Source organism: Oreochromis niloticus, linkage group LG4 (genome assembly GCF_001858045.2).
Source record: "Oreochromis niloticus isolate F11D_XX linkage group LG4, O_niloticus_UMD_NMBU, whole genome shotgun sequence".
In the NCBI taxonomy this organism is placed as follows: domain Eukaryota; kingdom Metazoa; phylum Chordata; class Actinopteri; order Cichliformes; family Cichlidae; genus Oreochromis; species Oreochromis niloticus.
In genome coordinates this window covers 20,165,642-20,178,109 of record NC_031969.2, presented here as the reverse complement: position 1 = coordinate 20,178,109, position 12,468 = coordinate 20,165,642, and the positions used below count along the sequence as shown (strand labels likewise).

At 41.3% G+C, this 12,468-nt stretch overlaps 1 protein-coding gene across 1 annotated transcript in view; it reads left to right on the top strand.

Annotated features, from left to right (window-relative positions):
* LOC100703903 (adenylate cyclase 9) overlaps positions 1–12,468 on the top strand; it is a 42,129-nt gene that overhangs the window by 4,104 nt on the left and 25,557 nt on the right. The gene's annotated exons all lie outside the window — the stretch shown is intronic.

Sequence of the window (12,468 nt, the reverse complement as noted above, 5' to 3'; positions counted from 1 at the left end):
CTATCTTGTCTTTTATGTCGCCTCTTAACTGCTCGACTGGCGGCTTTTTATATGATGCATTTATGCAAAACGCCTCAGTGTGACTAAATGTTGGCTTAACTGCTCTTCTCATCATTTAAGGCTTTCTGATCCATTATCAGCCATTGTAAGTGAAGTGACAGTGTCTGACTAAGGTATTGCAGATGGTGTTCATCTGCCCTTTTGAATTAGCATTTTGGGTTTATTTTTGCTTCACTGTGCTGCCTTGAAGGCTGCATGTCAGATTTTGTCCAGTGCATTTTAGGCAGGAATTAGTGTGAGCACAAATTAGAAATTCAAATGTAGCCATTAATAATTTGGGTGCATAAATTATCAGTGTATTTATATACACATCATTTCCCCCCAGAGATCAGTGCTGGGATCAGTCAAGGAAAAGGAGCGACTGAAAGTGCCCTTTGTTTACCAGGCAGCAGGGCCGATTTATAGGCCTGCATTTTCCTCTCATCTTTTAGATTAATGAGCTACTACCACTCTTGCTCTTATGCCTCTCTTTTTATTTTTATTCTGAAGATAAATGTCTTACCCAGAGTGCTATCGTCTTATTCGGCTCTTCTTTTCCCCTTATTCATGCCTCCTTTCTTGCCTCCATCATGTATTCACTTCCCCCCATAAGATTTATCCTCATCCTGTAGGTTTCCTATGCCAGTGACAGAGCTGGCTGTCAGGAGAGAGTTGTTCTCCAGCGCTGTAAAATTCCCTCCGCTGTCTAGCTCAGTCTGTGTAAATCTCTTGGGTACCACTGCAGCCAAGCATGGATCGTGTCTGAGTCTGGTCCCTGTTGCTTGACTCAGAAGTAAATTTCTCCGACCTAGACAGCGATCGCCGTCTGGCTGTCTTTTATGTATCTTTGAAGCACTTTTTGAGTTTGTGTAATGTTTTAGATTCTGTTTTTTTTGCAGTTGCACTATAAGTTGGAGGTGGGTTTTTGACCAAAAAGTGCCCATTTCCAAGTTTATATCCTCTTATTTATATCTAGCTGCTTTTAATATAAGCTGTTTATGGTTCATTGTAAAAAAAAAGGAAGGTTCATATGGAGGGCAGCCACGTGTGGACAGTTGAGTTTTACAGCTGCGTCCTGTTCCCTCCTCAGCTCTAAACCTCAGTAGTGAGGAGTTTTAGGAAGAAAGTGATGAAATTGGGGCCGAGTTTGCATCCTGTTCATGTAAGTAATGCGGATATTACAGTTTATTATGAGCCTCTAATTGTTTTCCTTGCACTTGAGACATCCTTGACAGAAATACCTGCTACTGTGTTCCTAAGGTGACGTGGCGATGCCTGTCTTATCTACCAAAGAGTCAAAGACTTGAAGGTGTATTTTTTTTTTTTTTAAGCAAAACAAAATTAAATCCAACAAAATTCAACAATAATCAAATGTTAGTCTGTAGAAATGCTGAAAAATATCATGAAATTATTCTGGTCAAGGCAAAAGTGATGATCTGCAACATCAAGTTGCAAGTCTAACCCCTGAAATATTCAGTTTAACTGCCACAAGGAAAAGAAAAGGAGCACTTCCTCACTTTAGAGGACCTATAACAATAAAATTTATTTCTCATTACTTTATGGCATTTTTTAGAGGATTTGTTTATTAATTACATAATTTAAAAATAGTATTCATAGGCAGTTGGAGCCTTACCATAAATCATAACACGGTTTGCTGGAAGGATATTATGATATGATGCTTCTATAAACAAACATACAGGCTTTTTATCACGTAGCTATCTATGCTGCCAGACCTTTGTGTTTGTTACTTTTTCTTACTGGAAAAGCTATATTTGGCTCCATTTCCCCGGAAAAGTACCTGCATACGTCTTTCCTTTGTGCGTAATGCAGAATGATGGCACCTGCAGAAGATTATCCCTTTGGAGGAGACTGTCGGTGTGGCCTTGTTATTTTTCTGCTGATGACAGAATCGCCACACAAAACATTGCTCTTCTCTTTTTCAAGAAGCCATTGTTTCCAGGGAAAAAATCACTTTGTTTTTGGCTGTTGCTTACTGAGGATTGCACATGCTACAGTAAAAATGAAGTTATTACTTTCATAACCAATTCATGTCTTAATCTCCAACACTACAATAGTATTACATGTGAGCAACTAGTAGTTACAGCTGTCACAAGTAATGCCCATACTGCTTTGGATAGTTAGTGAAAGCACTTCTGATAGGAACTCTTATAATGAAAATGATGGAAAATGATTGTTAGTAACAAACTCGCAGGGATTTATCATCTTAAATTGAAGCTCCCTTCAGCTTTATAGAGTTTCTTAGTAAGCTTTGGAGCTGTCACAGCTTTTCCAGAAGACAGGAAGGCATGTGTTTTCAACCCAGTAGCTCTAAAAACCCACTGCACAGTGCGTGCTCAGCACCAGAGAGCAGACAGACACAGCAGAGCCAGGTCTAATGACCCACATTCATGGGCTTATTTATATTGGTCAAACCCATGTTGTCGCCATTCACAAAAGATGCAGGCCCAGTCCTGAGGGCACTACATCATTTCCATGTATAGCACTGCCCAGAATCCTTCCAAAAGATGCTGGCTCCAGATCTGGATTCAAATGTTAATCGCTTCTAAGCTGGGACAAGGCCCATCTCTCAAACAGACAAACAACACCTCCCTGGCAGACAATAACTTTGCTCTATAACTGCTGGGTGTGCAAGTTCACCTTGGCGACTAGACTTGCTGCACAGGTGGTATCCTATCACGGTACCATGCTGGAATTCACTGGGTGAATAAGAGCAACCCATTTTCTTACAAATGTTTGTAGAGGCAGTGTGCATGCTTAGCTGCTTGATTTTATACACCTGTGGCCGTGGAAGGGTTTGGAATACCTGAATTCAATGGTCTGGCTGGGTGAGTGAATACTTTTGGCAAAATATTGAAAGCCAGTGATGTGCTTTCCCTGCTCGTGACTATGAAATTGTCTGTCTGGGTCTGAATGACTCTGCAGATGTCTGGGTACCCTCCAAGTTGTTGTGACAACACAGACTGTCCTACACAGCCACCAAATTACAAGAGCACCAACAGTGCATGTGTCCTCAAACAAAACTCCACCCTACTACATAGTAGTACGAAGAGAACAACTACTTGTGTCCAAAAGTACATAAATGAATGTTTTTAAAAAAAGAAATGAAGCAAAATGAGAAGCAGTTGCTCCACTTCACCTCATTTGAACCTCTGATAGCTCTTTTGTACAATAGGCTCTTACCAAGAATACTCATTACAGGGTTCTCACTAACCAGCTGCCTCGAGGTTTAGCATGTTCGTGACCTTTTAATAAGTCATATTGCTGAGCGAAGCTGTGCCGGGCGGCTACGTACAGCATTACCTTCTCTCACCCTGCTTTCATATCTGTGCCCTGAGGGAGATTTCTAATTAAGCAAGACTGGGTAATCTCCTTGGCTAAAGTGATTAATGTTAGTAATTCTCCATCATCATATCTTCCCTCACTGGCCTGGTGTTATCCCGACCACGGAACGCATCGGCCGTCTCCCTGCCAGCCCTTTTTATCACAGCAAGTGATATTGATTGCTTATAATGAGGCTGTCATAGCCGTGTGTGTTTGTGATGAGGAAACAAGGGAGACAACAGCAACCAGACAGGGTTTGATGTCGTGTAGATATCAAATGAAAACAACCAGGGGTTGTATGCAGAAGGCAACATGTCTCTTTATTTTGTGAATTTGTAGCACCGCCTTTACCCCTTGGTAATAATTGATTAGCTACATTATGATTGATTTTTTTTTTTTAGCAAAGACCAAAACCAATTTGCAAAATGTCTGTGTCTCCAGCTCTATTAATATCCTGTAACATTTACGAGTTATTGGCAGTTATTTTTTTTGGTTAACTCGTGCACGTGTACATATTACCTTTCCCATGTCTGTACCCCTGTGCTGTTCTATAGGGAGCTGCTGTCACTCAGCAAATTCACAATATTTCCTTTAAGCTCAGTGGAAAATTACTTACAATGGCTTCTACCTGTGACCTTGACTGGGATAAATGAGGCTAGTTTTGTGGTTATGCTTAGAGAAGCAGAGAAAGAGAAATCAAGGTGAGAGAGACGATGAAATGCATTTAGCTTTGGTCCTGTTCTGCTGGGAGAGACCTGGTTTTTGACCAGCGGATGTATGAGCCTAATAAAAAATAAATAAAAAAAAAAAAAGCAGAAATACATCTCCATTGGCTCACTGTATTTTGTATGCATGGGATTCAGTTTTGAGCTCTAGAGTGAAGCACACATAAACAAAAATTGTCTAAACACATTAAAACCACTGGATTTTACTGCCAAAGGGATGTGGACGTGTGTGTGTGTTTGTTTGCGTGCGTGCACTGCCTGTATACTGCCGTACTTGACAAAAAGTTAAATGGTTTGGCTTTTTCACCCTAATATGTATACGCAGCTGTCTTCTCCCCTTGCCAACAACAAAATACCTGGCATAATTTCTGTCTAGACTCTTGAGTCCAAATCAGTATGCACACACAGCATTCAGCCCTACAATCAAAAGACAGGGATTGGGGGGGGGGTGACGAAAGTGAAGTGGGCTGCATTTGAGTGCTTGGTGGGGTTATGAGAGGCATACATAGGGCTGTAGACATGCTAGACTGTAGTGGCACAACTGTTAGGAAGGTAAGTGAGTTAAATAAGTGGTAGGTAGTAGTGGACTGAAATCTGGGAGTGGGACAAAACTGCACAGAGGCATCCAGGGGAAAGCTAAGATGTTATACAGTTTTGCAGTGACCAGGCAGAGGCTAGAGCACCTTGGCTTTGCATGGTAGATTCCAGGTCGGCCTAATGGCATAATACATCACATTGTTTGATATTGTACAGCACATATTATAGTTCAGCACAGCATGGCACTGTAGCCCGCAGAAATGCAATCTCACCATTTGTCATCCTTGGCCTTATCATACTGAACAAGTCTGCAGAGCCTCAGGGTGTCAAGCTCTGCAAACACAGGTCCATTGTGGCAAGGTTACTGAAGGAATATGATGTGGTGATTAGCTGATTATTTCTTCTTTTTTTTTTATTATTGTTGCAATCATTTAGATAATCTTCTGTGTCACACTGTTACTCTGCAGGATTAAAAAACAAGAAAAAAGCTCTTGTCGTTCAGGAGAGTTGTGTAAGCAAGGGAACTGCTCGCTGTTTTGACCCAGCAAGCAGTAAAAGATTGGTACTGAGGAGCTGCAATGAGCTTCTGGATCAAGAGCAGGAAAAGCAGAAAACATAATAATGCAAAAATAAGAGCTCAGTGAGCTTTCATTTAAGCTGATACTGTGGGAGATTTTTATTTATGTTCTGAAAATCCATGCAGCCCCATTGTGATCCGCCTCCTCCTGACAAGTGTCAGAGGGCCCTGTAGACCTCTCAGCCCACCTATAGGGGACAGCTGTCCTATAGACTCAATGCTGAAGTGTCCTACCTCTGTCTATTGTGACAGAGATGACCCAGGGCGAGGAGGATGAGAGGACCCGATATCAGCAGCACAGCTGTCTCTGTGATAAGACGCTGCGCTTGCAAGCAGCTGACATGGCTGAGCCTGTAGAATAGATGTACCATGTGATGTAGTATGTGGAGTGGAACATGCCTTGTTTCATTTTTAAATTTAAGGTAAGGACGTCAACTCAATAGTTTTGCTTACAAAGTAGAATTTGCAGGTAAAATTTTAATGGTTACATAGTGGATTTTTAATGCTGTGTACTGTAAAAGCCATCCTGCCATGATATTGACTCGATATAATTATTGCAGAATAAATGTAGTGTTTTGTTGATTCTCCTTCTCCTAAAAACCTGTGTTTAAATCACATTGTGTCAAAGTGCTTGATTTGTTCAGTAGGAGTCAAAAATATGAAATGGAGACCTGCTGTCTGTTGCAGGCATTGTCATTTCTGATCATACTGACGTCATTGTAGGATCTGTTTTGGTATAAGAGGAGAGCGGGCCTCTGTTTCAGCTGCTTCATTAGCCGTCATTAAACTGGAGGCTTAATGAAGGTAAGCTAATGTAGTGGAGCCATGCATTGAACTAATGTGTGGAGGTGTTTGTGGACAGATTTGACTATAATTAGTCCATAACTCAGGAGGTTGTGAGTAGTGGAGGATGGAGAGAGTGCTGATTTGCAGGACCATAAACATAACTTTATTGTGTTACAACAATGTTCTATAACTATAATGTAAAGAGTTCTCATACCTTCTCATACTTTTTGCATTTGGAATATTTATTAATATCCTAAATAACAACCTTATAGAAGACCAGAGATAAAGCTATTTATCTATACTCACAGGTTACTTTGGTGCACCTATTCAACTGGTTGCTAATGCAATTATCCATTTAACCAGTCACGTGGCAGCAACTCCGTGCATTTAGGGATGTAGACGTGGTCAAGAGGACGTACTTCAGTTCAAACTGAGCATCAGAACGGTAAAGAAAGGTGATTTAAGTGACTTTGAACATGGTATGGTTGTTGATGCCAGACATGTTGGTCTTAAAGTATTAAAGAAACCGCTGAGCTACTGCTGCACACAACCATCTCTAGGATTACAGGGAATGCTCCAAAAAAGAGAAAAATATCCAGCGAGCAGCAAATCTCTGTGCTGAAATGCCTTGTTAATGTCAGAGGTCAGAGGAGAATACTCAGACTGCTGTGATAGGAAGGGAACAGTAACTCAAATACCCACTTATTACTGAGCTATGCAGAAGAGTATCTCTGAACGCACAACAAGTCAAAGGTTGGAGCAGATGGGCCACAGCCACAGAAAACCACACCGTGTGTCATGGATTTATCCTTCCTTGTATTAACAGTTCAGTCTTTTGGTGGTGTATTGTTTAAATGCCGCACCCTAACTGATTATTGTTGCTCCCTTTATGACCACAGTGTACCCATCGTCAGCAGGACAGGGGCACCTCCAGAAATTATTCAGAGGGGTGCCCATATAGGGGCCACAAAAAATATTGGGGTGGTACACCAAAAACAGAATTTTCAGTTTTAAATGTGCTGCTGTCAAATATAGGTCACTTATATTACTGAAAACAGGTACATATGAAAACAAATCCATAATAATCTGTTTTAATTGATTGATTGACTGATTGAAAACAGAGCACCTTTAGATTCTTATCATGGATAAGTAGACAAATCTGCAGCATGTGCTGTCATGTCATTATAGACCAAAATCCCAGAAGTTTCCAGAACCTTTTTAAATCTGTGCCATGAAGAATAAAGGCAGTTTTGAAGGCAACAAGAAGTCCAAACTAGCAAGGTGTACCTAATAAAGTGGGTGGTAACACAATAGCTTATAATAATGTAAACTTTCTTCAACACAGTTTTTAAAGCAATCTTCTGGCTGTTTTCCATGATTGCATGCAGCAAGCCAATCTGTTACGTGGCAGGAGTTTTCACATATGCAAATGTGCTGAGAAGATCAGCTTGTATATTTTCCTGCATTCAAAATGTTCCCTCCTGCAGTGAAGAAATAATAAAATAAAGCAGAATAGAAGCACAGAATAGAAATAGCAGGAGAAAACAGGAGAGGGCATGCAAGAAAGGTATTAAAAAAAACGATCCAGTGAGAGACAGACAGATGGATAGATTCCTTTTAAGGCTTGTTTTGTTAATGGCTTTTGTGTGTCTGTATCTCATAACACCAACCTGAACACAACACATACAATGAAGACTTTACATCTCCATGCCTGCTAGGAGGAGGATGAGAGAACCAGACTTCCACTTAGTGTGGACAGCTGAACACTCACTGCAGTTATAGTACTTTTGCCTAGAGTATTATCTAAAGCCTAAAGTATTATCTGTGTGGGTCTAATATTTCCACGGCCTGGGTGTCAAAGCAAAGACACTAAAATAGACACCTTGTACGTAATTTGCCAAATCCAGCCTGCGGCTTCTGGTAGAACATTGCTATTTGACGCCCTGGTATACACACTCGCACACATGCGCTTTACTCCAGCTGTGCACCCTGGGCCTGCAAAGGCTAATTGCCATGGCAACGGGCTATTGAAAGAGGTGAGGGTCAGCTGGCTCTTTTTAGATGGAAGGACAGGTGATTTGACAGAGAGAAAGGGTCCAAATTGACTCCATTCAACTGAATTTCTGGCTTTCATATTTCGGTCAAAGCAATGCGAAGACTTATTTTTGTGCGAGTCCAGCAAGAATAAGACGAACACACGCGGCTATACTTTGCTGCCTGAGCTCTAAAGAACACCTACGCAAATAAATTAAACACTTTGAGGCTCTCAAAAATTCATACACCCTGAAAAAAATGGAAAGAAAGTTAAACAAAAAAGAATCTTTCTTTTTTGTCTCTCTGCAGCTGTTGCTATCCCACTGTGTGCTCTGTGTGGTTGTTTATTTAGATCTCTGCTGGTACACTGCGAGTTGCGAGCTGTGTTATCGGCCTAGGCTAGCTCGCCTCGTGGTTCTGCAGACGCTCTGGTGATAAATTGTTATCATGACTCACTGATGCATCCTAAGCTTTTTTTCCCCCCTTTGTGTTCAAGGGTACAGAAAAATGCCAGCACTCCTTTTTAATAGATGCACACCAGCCTTTACTGACACTGACAGATGGTGCTCACTCTTAAGGTGACACACAACAACCTCTCAGTCCACCCACCGCGCAACTCTCAGTCACAAAACACCTACTTTTGCAATTTATTTATTTATTTTTTGGTTTGAGCACATTAAATGCAATCACCCACACATGCAGCCACACCCTTTCCATGTTTGTAGTGCTGTAGTGACTTGTTAGTGTGCACAGCGGGAGTGAGTGTGTGATAAATGGCTATATGAATTATGAATGATGAAAGATGACGGGGAGCCAGCGCTTGCTTAAGCCTGCTACCGTACTGAACATGCACGGATTGATGGAGCGCGTTTGTGTGGGTGTGCAGCATGAAGTAAAAAAAAAGTGTTTTCCTCCGTTTGTACTTGTGGGCATATTTGTGTTTGTTGTGAATGCACAGCGGTGCAGTTCTTTATTATTAGCAGCTGGTAAATTCACTTTAGAGTGTCTGAGGCCAATTTTAGCTCTCTCCTTTCAGTGGATGCGGAAGTATTTTGAAATGCTTGTCTCTCACACCCTTCCTGTGTTACTGTTAAGGACATTTCGGTAATATTCTTCACCTTCCTCTTGACCCATTTTGTTTTTTACTGTCACCCTTGTGTATTGATTTTCTGTTGTGTAATTTTGTCTTAAAGGATTCAGCAGTGATGTGCTTTAACTTTATTCAAAGCCTCTAAAAATAAGTTAAAACTGAGGGTTATCTTCCAGTTAGGCACCTTATAAAAATATCAGCAAGAGTTTGAGCTGTCATCTGAGAAAGCTTCTTGCCAAAAACAAAATAAATCAGTTTATTCTTGAGAAAAAGAACTGTTAACGCTCACAAAGCAGGAGATAGATATACAAAAGTGTCAAGAACTGGAGTGAGAAGTATCACCAAGAAATTCAAAGAGAGCCACACAGTACAGAACAAGCCTGGGAGAGTTAGGAAGTGAAAGATTTCAAAGACTCTGGAAAGAAAACTAGTGAGAGATGTGTCTAAAGACTCCAGAATAACTGCCAAGACACGAATGAATGGCTTAGCCAAGTCAGTAATTGTAGTCTGAAAGAAGACAATTACTGGAACCCTACACAGGAATGGACTGCAAGGCCACAGACCAAAAGAAAGCTCCACTTCTGCAGGAGAGACATCTTCAAGCCACACTGTAGTATGCAAAGGACAACCTGGAGAAAGATTATGGATACTGGAAGTGCATCCTTTGGTCATATGACATGAAACTAGAGCTCTTTGGCTACAGAGATGCTGCTTATATTTAGAGAAAGAAGGGAGAGGTGTATAACCCAAAGTACAGCATTCCCCACAGTGAAACGTGGTGGTGGAAGTGTTATGCTGTGGGGACGCTTCAGTGCATCTGGAACTGGGAATCTCATCAAGGAATCATGAAGAATGAAGACTATGTGAGGAAAGCAAACCTAATTCTGTCGTCACCTGTATCCCCATCGTTTCATCAGTTGAATTCACGAGGTTTAACCTAACAAAGACATGTCAAGTTGGTATTTATTTCGTTTGTCTGATACAGTCATAAATATGAGCTAACATAATGTCAGCTGTAAAATCATTTTTGGCTGAGCTAGTACGTCAGCCACAACATTAAAACCAGCTGCCTGAGTTGCCTGTTTAGCTCACGGGTTGAGCAAACTGCAAGGAGGCTGAAACACAGAGATCTAGGTTTGAGTCCGAGCGGCTCTCTCTCCCTGCTTTCCTGTGGAGGGGCAAAGAGAATAAAAAGATAATGTTAACAAACAAAAAAAACCTGCCTAATCTTGAGTAGCTTCACCAGACCAGAACAACGTCCACATGACTGGATGTTCCAGCAACACTGCGTCTTTCTAACAGGATAATTAATGTGTAATTAAGTGAGCACCACTGGCACAAAGTGAATGAACTATTAGGCTTTGGCCTCACGGGAAATATGACTAAGATCAGTGAAATTAGTATGAAATGTTGTTTTTAACAACGCATAACTTCCACTTCACAGTAATAATTTTTTAAGTGTTTAGTGGTGGTGGAGTGATTAGTTCTGTCACCTCAAAGCAAAAAGACCCTGGGTTCGTATCTACCGGCCAGCCGATGTTTTTCGCTGCAAAGTTTGCGTGTTCTCTCCAGGTGCTCCTACTTCCTCCTACAGTCTAATGACATGCATGGAGTTGGGTTAATTAGTGATTCTAAGTCGGCCGTAGGTGTGAATGTGGTGTGAATGGCTGTCTGTCTCTCTCTGTGTGCTAGCCCTGCGACAGACTACCGACCGGTCCAGGATGGAGGGCTGCCTCTCACCCAGCCCTCCTGCAACCCTGGATCCTATACATGGAAGAAAATGGATACAGAACAAAAATCATCACCAATTTTTCCTTAAACTGCCAGTGTTCCTGGTCTCTCTGGTGTATGAACTGATCCCCCAGCCTTAGCTTCAGGTTTTTCCCTTGGCTTTAGTGTGGGACAGTCCTTCTGCATTTATCTGGCTGTCAGCTGCTCCCCCATACACATACTTCATAGCCCCAGGGAACTCCTCTGCTGTCACCTTTTAAAGCTGTTGCTGACTTACAGCTTAGTGTGTGTGAAGTACCTGATATATCCCCAACAGAGGTCATTCCCCTTTGTTTGCTGCATCACTTTGAATTTGTCTCTTACTCCATGCTTGTTTTTTTTCCAGTTTTTCTAACCTCCATCTTGTTGCTGTCTCATTGTTGAGTCAGACTGCTGCAACTGCTGTTTTTCAAATGGCACCTTCATCAACGCTGTGACATTGCAGGAGTGTTTATCTTCGCAGCCCCCGGATCAAACTGTTCCTCTTCACTGAGATATGAAATGCAACAAAAGTGTCAATTATGACACTTGTTAAGAGGATGTAGAAGCAAAAAGATTACATGACTTTTGTGTTTGTCTCAGGCGGTATACAGTGGAGGGGTTTCTGGAGTAAGCTGAATTTGTAGTTAGCATCCTCATTTACTTTTGCTGTATCACTTGCCTGTTCTAGTTAGAGAGTCCTCAGGGGAGCGGCACAGTGCTCGGCAGAAGATCCAGCAAATTTTCGTCATCAACCCCCAGTGAAGACGCCATTAATCAAAATGTTGAGTTAGCAAAGTTTGTGAGACAGCTGGCGCATGAAAGGGAGGGAGAGGTTGGCCTCTGTTGGCTGTTTGCTTTGATCACTTACCCGGAGCCACAAATGTGGTCGCTGTTTAATCAATAGGGGAGCGCTGCTCATAGCTGTGGGTCAATAGCATCTCTGGCCGAGATAGTTCAGCCTGTAATGAAATCGAATTTCAGTTATGAGACTGTCTCCTGACAATTAATTAAATGTGCAATTTTTCATGGATGTTGGCATTTTATTTGTTTTATTTAAGAGAATGGATGAAGAGAACTGAGTTTCAGACAGCATACTTTAGCATCATATTGTGATAAATAGGAGGAACACCATTAGCTCCTAGGACTCAAACAGCACTTTTCACAGCCAGGAGGAGAGACTGGAGGAGATACCAGCATGTTCTCATGGTTTTGAGTTTTTGGGATTTTTAGGTTTTCTCTAAGTTTGTATTTTTGATTGTCTTTGCATTATCGTCCTGTATTCTGTATTGCTGTTATTTAGCTTTATGTTATTTCCCTATACCTGATATGCTTTCCTTTTGGTGTTGTTATTTAGTTTTCAGCTTCTATTCGATAGATCTTTAGGTTCATTCTGTTTTGTGGGTTCATAACTTTTGGTTTCAGATGGGATTTGTGTTTGAGCTCCTAGTCTTCTGTTTATAGTGTTCTTCTCGTTCTTCTTGTATTTATTTAATTTGTACCTTTAGTTCCTTGTTTGCTTTAGTTGGCGATAGGTTTGTTAATCCCCTTTTTGTATTCCTGTTCTGTGTATTTGTTTGTCCTCTGTC